Genomic DNA, 8,760 nt, shown 5'->3' with positions numbered 1-8,760 from the left:
TAGCTAGAATAAGCTTTCTAACACCAGGCAGTTTTTGGACTGCTAACGGATTAAAAACAAGCACTCAGCAGAAGACCATGTTCATCTTCACACTAGTTGCCCCATTTAAGAAAATGAAATCAATATTTTTAATGTGCAGTCCAGGTGTACATGCATATGTACTCAGAAGTCAGTTCCACTGAGTTCAAGGAGACTTGCTCTTAGATAAAGGTGCCTAGGACTGCAGCCTTAAACAGTCTTCTCCACCAGTGGAGTGGCAACCTTAGTTGTGTTGTTAGTTATGTCGCAACAACCTTAACTGTGAGGTTACATTTAATGTATATGTGAGATATATACATATATGAATAATGTTTAATTTATTTTGTCTATAATTTATATTGTTTATTAATATTGAAATAATGCAGCCAGTACTTAGTCAAACCTTACACCTTTTCCATCTGGAACCTTTCGATTCAATTACTTCAGTGGCTATCAGCCCAGAATATATTTCCACAATGTTTCATGAGTGGCATACATGAACGTAACATGATTCAAGCATTAAACTGCCCTCACTGTGCCCAAACCATGTTACGAGGAGCTGTGAGCTCTCCTCCCTGTTGCTGGGTAGTTTTTAAAAGACATGTCCTTGAAACAGCTCTTTGGGAAAGGACCATGGCTCAGAGTAAATGTTTTTGCATGCAAAAGGCCCCATGTTCATTCCTTGGAATCTATTGGCAGAGCTTGGAAAGACTCCTGTAGGAAATCATAGACTTGGAAGGTGTCTGAAGGGTCATCTAGTCCAACTCCCTGCAATGCAGGAATCCTGCCCACAGCCATCCCTTGGTGGGATCAAACTACCAACCTTCAGCTTAACAGTCAGACACACTGACCCATTGCGCCACATCCTGGAGCAATGTTGCCAAGTCTACATAACCAATTCAGAGCTAGTTGGACCAAAGTTCTGATTAAGTTCACGGCAGCTTCTTGTGGTTCCTAATGGAGGTGATACAGGTCAGCTTAGCATCACTATTGCAATCAAGCTCACAGACCTTCAGAATCCCCCACTCAAAGCAATACAGCTCTACTGTAAAAGTAACTGCTGTGTTTTTTAGATTCAGTCCCAATACACATTTTAAGAAATGCTATCCATAAGTGTTGGGAGTTCCTAAATAGTTTCTTGAAGGTATCATGTTTTGTGCATTGAAAAATGGGCCTTTTAAAACAGGTGAGCTTCCCAAAATACATCAATTTTATTTTTACTGAGTTAATAAAGAATCAAGTACACTGGTGCCAAAGGCCTCTTGCGGCTTGTTTTGTATTGACTATGAAACTTGATCAATGTCTCTATCCAACTCTGTAGAAGCTTCCTGTCTCAGTGAGAATCTCTATGATGATGTCTCTGTTTATTGACCTTTCTTTGTTACATGAAATAACATGCCTGCCAGGATTAATATGTGCCTAAGGATACACAAAACTCTAACCATTTTACTTTCATGGATATTTTTACCTTTTTGAACATTGGCACTCCATGTTTGGAACTTTTATCTACAAGTACAGATACCCTGTTTCTGTTTTGGATCGATATTAGCAATTAGAGAGCCCATGGACTTCCGGTGGAGCGCCATTCCGTTCAGTCGGGGCCTCTCTCAGCTCCGAGGGGGGTCTGGTGTTTTCAGGTCAGGAGCGACCACAACCACGCTGTGGGCTCCGTTTAAACCTCAGGAAGAGCATCATGAGGACTTGGGGTCTAGCAGGAGCCAGAAGTGCTTTCCCTGCTCTTGAGGAGACCTAGTAAGGTCTGCTCAAGCGAGCGGGGCTCTGGCACGGCTCTGAAGACCTAGCAATTGCCTGAAAGACATGAAGCAGCGGCAGCTGACGGTAAATGAGTGCTTTGCTTATCATTAATTTGGATTACAAAAGAAGGACTCTGTAAGTACTGAGAACAATTGATTTGCAAATTCTATTGAAATTTGGCTTACAGAGAGAGATCAAAAGAGGAAGTCCATCTCTCTCTGACAGTGGCAAGTTTAAAGTAACATCTAAAAGCTGTAGCTGTGAAAGATCTGTTTATTTTAAGTGGAGAGCTGATTTTGTATACCCTAGAAAACCCTGCAGGGGTAGACTGAGAGTTCGATTTATTTCTTCTTGTGGATTATAAAACTAAAAGGAAAGATACCGTTAACCCCCTGGCCAAGGAGTCTGGGTCAGGCGGGGAATGGCAGCTTTGGACTGGATTGCGCAGTTGGAAAACTACTGAGACCTCATCACTTCCTGCTTACTCAAATCCCACAGTGTCCTTGAAGATTAAAGAATGCTAGACTCAACACTGACACCATTTCAGCAAAGGCTATTGTTAGAATGTCAATTGCTCCAGCAGAGAGTTATAGACAAGTTTACCCAGATTGGAACTGCTTTAGCGAACTGTTCTTTAAACCCACTCGATGGAAAAGATGGAAAGGATGTAGATCCAGAGGAATTTTCTGAAGAGGAGGATACACAAGTTGGAAAACAAGAAAGGCTCCCTTGGTGTGAGAGACCGGGAGCCCACAGTCTGGACAGTACAGTGAACCCCTGGGGTGACAGCCCAAGGGCTCAAGAATAACAACCATGGAAAATGCAATATGTAGCTGAGAGTGGAGGAGAGATACTTTATGACGATGCCAGAGCAACTACTTACCAAGAAGAAAGCTACAATCTGGAGGAGAGGAAGTTACAATTAAGAATACTAAGTTTAAAACTGAGCGTGAAGGAAATAACAGAAGAAGAAGAAGCTGGAAAGGGAGAACTTTGGGGGGGGGGACTTGTGGGGGATGGGAAAGGTAATGGGAAGGGTTGCGATGGTCAGGAGGGGGGTGGGGGTAAAGGATGAATACTTAAAGGGGATATCATAAAGGCTGATCACAGAACTCCGAAACCAGAGGGAAAACGTTGTATGAGACTGGAAGAAACATTTAGGTATTTGATAAGATGTGATTTTTTTATTATTTGAAATTGGAATCAGAAAGAATATAGGCTACAGTATTACAAAGTTAAGTTAAGAGAGGATAAAAGAAGTTGAGATGTGGAATTTGATGTGTTGTTTGATAAGAATAAGATTTAAGATATGTTGATTATAATTGTAAGATTAAGATTAGGTGTAAGAAAGAAGATTTTACAAGATTACAAAATTACTAAAGAAGATTAGAAATGAACGCAGAAGAGAGGATGCGAGGAAATCCCAAATTTAGGATTATAAAAAGGATAAGGATGGATAAATAAGTGTTTTGTTTGTGTGTATTTTGTTTTGTAGTTTTTGTGTGTTTGTATTTGTATTTTGTGTATGTTTATTATTAAAATCCAATAAATTCTTATTTAAAAAAAAACAATTAGAGAGCCCATGTGGTATAGTGGTTAGGACCTGGGAGATCAGGGCTCAAATCCACACTCAGTTCATTGGGTGTCCTTAGGCCAGTCACTGCCTCTCCACCTAACCAACTCACAGAGCTGTTGTGGCAATTAAATGAGGAGGGAGAGAATCATGTATGCTAGCTTGAGCTCCTTGATGAAAAATGGTGGAATATAAATATAATAGATGAATAATCATTTCAGAATATTCCGCATTCAAAAGCACATACAATCTGAATGTCTTGCTGTACAGCTGCATTTTTTTGTGGATGTGTAAAAATTGTTCACGACCCTGTTGCTTCTTCAAGATGTTTACGCACAATGGTCCATATGCTAAAGATACTATTTGTACTTCAAGAGTACAAAATGACCAATATTTACAGCATTCCTACACCTGCACCTTTTCACTTCATTTGTATCCCTGCACACAGGCACAGCAAATAAAGAAAAGGTGCACAGATATTTGCTTCACTTTCACATATAAGATACAAGAGCATGGCACTGAATTTTGAAGTTGTTTGTTCAAGGTAATGTTAGAGCACAAGGAATCCATAGCTCTCTTCAGATGATAGAGCTCCCATGTTGTTTAACACAACAACAGTTGTGTGTCCAGCACACAGGTCAGCAACATGGCCCCCTGTAGTGACAGAGCCATGGAAAATGTCCATATAATCCTGAACCCAATCAAACAGGGTTCCAGGCTGCATGGAAGCTTTGCATGTACTGTATGTACAAAGGCTCCATTTCTACAGATGGTTGCAGCAGAAGGTGGAGCTACAGAGTTCAGCTTTATTTGGTTCTTTAGTGGAAAGTACAGAATGAATGACACAGAAAGTCCTGTGTGGAAATTCCCAAATACTATGTGCACATTAGGGGTAAAGGAAAGAGGAACTATTAATGTTATTATTGGGATTATTAATATGAAAATAGTTGGGTTTTCAAGAAACCACCCAGGTTTATGCCATTAATAGAGGATAGCACAGTTAATCAATCAATCAATTAATTAATTTGGTGAGTAATCAGTTTATGCCACCAGTATGGATTACACTGCAAGAGTTCTTAAATTTGTTGTCAGCCCCAGCTATAAATAACTGCAAGAATGGAAACTCTTATTTGTAGATTTATTAACTTACTCTGGAGCATTAATAATGCAAAGATAGTAGCATATAATTTATTTAGTCTATGGATCTTTATGAAAATGACTGTGAAACTCTAAGTTCCACTCTCACAGTTCTCTTCCCTAGCACCATTGTACAAGTGTACCCTTAGCCTCTGCCAGTTTCTAAGCCTTATTATACTATTCTTCATGTTAAGAGGGTATTTTCTATTCCTTCCTTTAGTCTATTGTAAAATACTATCCTAGTAGGCCAGGGCAGACATCAAAATGGGCCTCTGTGAAAATGGATATAAAGTACATTGGCATAATGAAGAGAATAAAAATGTGCTGGAGGTAAAATTTAACTGATTGTGCAGGAATTGGTGGGAACTGAAAGAAGAAGAAGAAATCTGTTTAAAAGTGTGAATCAATATAATTTTTTTTATCTCTCTAAAGAATGAATTGCATTTATTTCGGCAGCCAAATGAGGTAGCTGAGGTAAATAGCCTCCCATATTAAATGGTTCCTTGAAGGATTTCTCCACAAAGAGTCATTGAGGAAGGGGAAATGGGATCATGCCTTCACTCAGGCATAATGAATGTGCCTCAGCTGAGCTCTGCCTGAAAAGGATTAGCTTTCATACTGAAGAAACCAAGAAAGAACTGGGCTTCTGCCAGGCCAAGCCCCCAACACCAAGGGGTCTGGAGGATAATCTCGCCACTTCTGCTGGAGGAATGTGACTGACTACAAATATTTTTTTGTAATGATAGGTCTCTGGTTTGGGGATCTTTCAAATATGGCCCTTCTGTTTGATCCATGACAGCAACAAGGGTGCCTATGTGTGTAGGGTCACAAGGCAATTGTTTCTTCATTCACAAACCTGAACTGCAATTTCAAAACAAAGGGTTTTTTTTTATTTAAGGGGATAATAACCTGGAGTTTTAGCCATGCAGGGAAAACTAAAACCATAATACACAGAATTAAGCACTGGCTCAGAAATCCAGTAGAAAAGGTTTTCCCAGTAGAGTTATTGAGATCTGCTATGATCTGGCTTCCTCTCTCCGAGGCTCTGTGGGGCATCTTGTTTGATGCAATCCTGTTCATGTCTACTCAAAGGTAAGTCTCACTGAGTTCAATGGGACTTACTCTCAAGTCAATTGGGTACATGCTAGGGGTACCCATGCTAGAAATGTTTGAAATTTTATCAGACTTCTAAGCATGCTTGTGAAAGAAATGTCTATAAACATCTTCCTGCCAGCTCAGCCTGCAATATCCAATCCCCGCCTTTTCATGGGACAATTTGTTAAAGGGTAAGGTTTTAGGCTGGTAAACCAAGAACTTAGTCTAGGTAATCAATCTTCCTTCTCCTTGAAAAAGTAATTGTCACAATTTCTTCTTGCTTTCCCCCCCTTAATTCGTTAAAGCCATTTAGCATGGAGGCTGTTTGAAAACAGCCCGACTACTGACCCTCCCCTCATAACTTTCATTGTTCGTTGGAAAATGGTGAACATCAGTGATGCATTTATCGTATGTCTCAGTATGCATTATGCAAAATTATATACTTCAATAAAATAGGACCGCAATTCAGTCATAGTTAAGCATTTGTTAGACCCGTTTCTGTCAATTCAATTGCCATTAAAAACAAAGGGGCTTTAAAGTGCTTGACATTGGGCTGCATTGTAGCCTAAATACTTAAGGGCTTATTTTGACTGAAAAGCCTTTTTTATATTTCAGTAGCATTTCTGGAATAGAACATCAGTGGTGAATAGATTTCTTTTCAGGAATGACAGCACAGCTTTTCTGTGACAGGGTGAGCTACAGCAGACTTCACTATGTTAAGAAAAGAACAAGAAGTGACAAACATCAAGAATATATGTAGCACTAAGAAGAATGTTATGTTTTGAGTGACAGAAAACACACCGGACACAATCCAGGCCCCTGTTAAGTGCACAAACTCATTGATTTCAAAAAGTTCGGGTACCAGTCTGAAGGTGGCTCAGTTGGTTAATGCATGGTGCAGATAATGCCAAGGCTGTGAGTTAAATTGTGGTCTTTTGGTTCTCTTGGGCAGGCTTTTTGTTTTTGCTTAATGGGATATAGTTGAAAGATTCTGTTTTCTCAAAGTCACCTTCCTGTTCTTTCTAAGCCAAAACTGGTGTCATTATTGCAGCAAAGGGAAACTATTAAGAACCCCCAAATAATTAACCTACCTAACCTCCATGTTTTCTACAAACACAGAGAGAAATGTGAGTTCCTTTAATGTGGAGACTCTATGTGCAGGAGGAAGTCTGTGAATGTTTTGGACTTCATAAAACAGGATTAAGCCTGAGAAAACAGACATGGAAGTGCCACAAAATATATACGTACATCTCATTTAAAACACTTCATTGTTCATGTAAATTTATGTAGTGGCTTTTCATACCTATTTTTAAGAAGAATAAATTTGAGAGCTCTAACAGACATAAAAAATCACTGCTAGATAACCTATGTTCTCAAAGAAACTGAACATGAAAGCTGCACTATTGCCAAAGTGGACTGTTCATACAAACCTGAGAACAACTGAATGAACAACTGAATGTGTAATTAAACATTTTGTATAGACTTCCCTTAATTAACCAACTCCACTACATTATTGCCATTAGAAAGCATTTTTGTGAGTGGATGGTGCAGACCCCCAAGCCAAGGAGATACCGGTAAGTATAATCTTTAGAAGACATATGAAGGCAGCCCTGTATAGGGAAGGTTTTGTTTAATGTTTAATGTTTTATATATTTTGGAAGCCACCCAAAGTGACTGGGGCAACCCAGTCAGATGGGTGGGGTATTGTTGTTGTTGTTGTTGTTGTTGTTGTTAAATAAGACATCCCTATTTTCATCAGAGAAGTGTGGATGGTATGGTCTTGCAGCAACGTGAAGTGTCATTTTTCATGCAGCATTTGAAGACTCTATGACTACAGCATCAAACAAGCTATGCCTTATAAATCAACTTAAGTTGTATTTCAAGTTCTACAGAGATCTCAGGAACTGTCCCCCCACACCAGCTCTCCTGGAGATGGCAGAAGTGGGTATTGCCCTTTCTAGTTCCTGGTTCTTCCCTGGAAGCACAACCCACACAGGTTGTATCTGGTAATTCTTTCATACTGTTAGATGAAGGCAGGATTTGATGTCTGAATGATGCAGAAAGACTTTAAAAGCCCTAGGTAGGTGTTTGCTATTTGAGCTGCACTTCAGGCAGTAAAATGTCTTGGGCCAGCAGTGGAGTGAATTTTGAGGATTAAACTTTTACATCTACCAACAGTGCCAAGATGTGTATCATAGAAGCTCAGAGGAACTCACCAAGCTTATGAAATCCTATGAGTCTTTAGATCTAAGACATGTACACCAGCATGCTATCTTGATTTTATTTACAACTTGTCTCAAGAAGAAGGAAATATTTTTGCTGCAATCTGATTAACTGTGTGTGTGTGTGTGTGTGTGTGTGTGTGTGTGTAGGGTAGATTCCCCCTAAATGTGCTATGATTTAGTAAAAGTTAGAATCAACCGAGGTTTGAAATAGGTAAAGGTAAAGGACCCCTGGACAGTTAAATCCAGTCAAAGGCGGCTATGGGGTTGCGGCGCTCATCTCACTTTCAGGGTGAGGGAGCCAGCATTTGTCCACAGACAGCTTTCTGGGTCATGTGGCCAGCATGACTAAACTGCTTCTAGTGCAACGGGACACCGTTACGTAAGCCAGAGCGCACGGAAACACCATTTACCTTCCCACCGGAGCGGTACCTATTTATCTACTTGCACTGGCATCTTTTTGAACTGCTAGGTTGGCAGGAGCTGGGACAGAGCAACGGCAGCTCACCCCATTGTGGGGACCTTCTGATCAGCAAGCCCAAGAGGCTCAGTGGTTTAGACCACAGTGCCACCTGCATCCCAGATTTTTCTGCTAAACACAGAAACCCCCTGGATTTGGTTATGCTAACAAGCCCACTGGCAGAGCTAGCTGGATGTACCATTAGTAGGGGACAAAGGCCAGTGATCAGAGGACAAGATTGCCAGGCAAAGGGGTGCTAGCTAGTGGCAAAGGCCAGGTTTAAGGTTTCAACTTTGAATGATGTAGGCTGAGGTTGGTTGGGGTCCTTGGAGTCAGCAGTGAGAAGGAGAAGGCGGGGCAGAACTCCATGTGAGCTGGTGATGACAGGCTGGAACTAAGAGACGGAGGAATGCTGTTTGCTGTCCTTCAAATCCTATGCTGCCTTTAATGTGGAAGCCAGACCCACATGGGAAGTGAATGCTCTGCAATCCCACCATCTA

Source organism: Lacerta agilis, chromosome 4 (genome assembly GCF_009819535.1).
Source record: "Lacerta agilis isolate rLacAgi1 chromosome 4, rLacAgi1.pri, whole genome shotgun sequence".
NCBI classification, from domain to species: Eukaryota; Metazoa; Chordata; class Lepidosauria; order Squamata; family Lacertidae; genus Lacerta; species Lacerta agilis.
Note: the sequence above shows the minus strand (reverse complement) of the source record.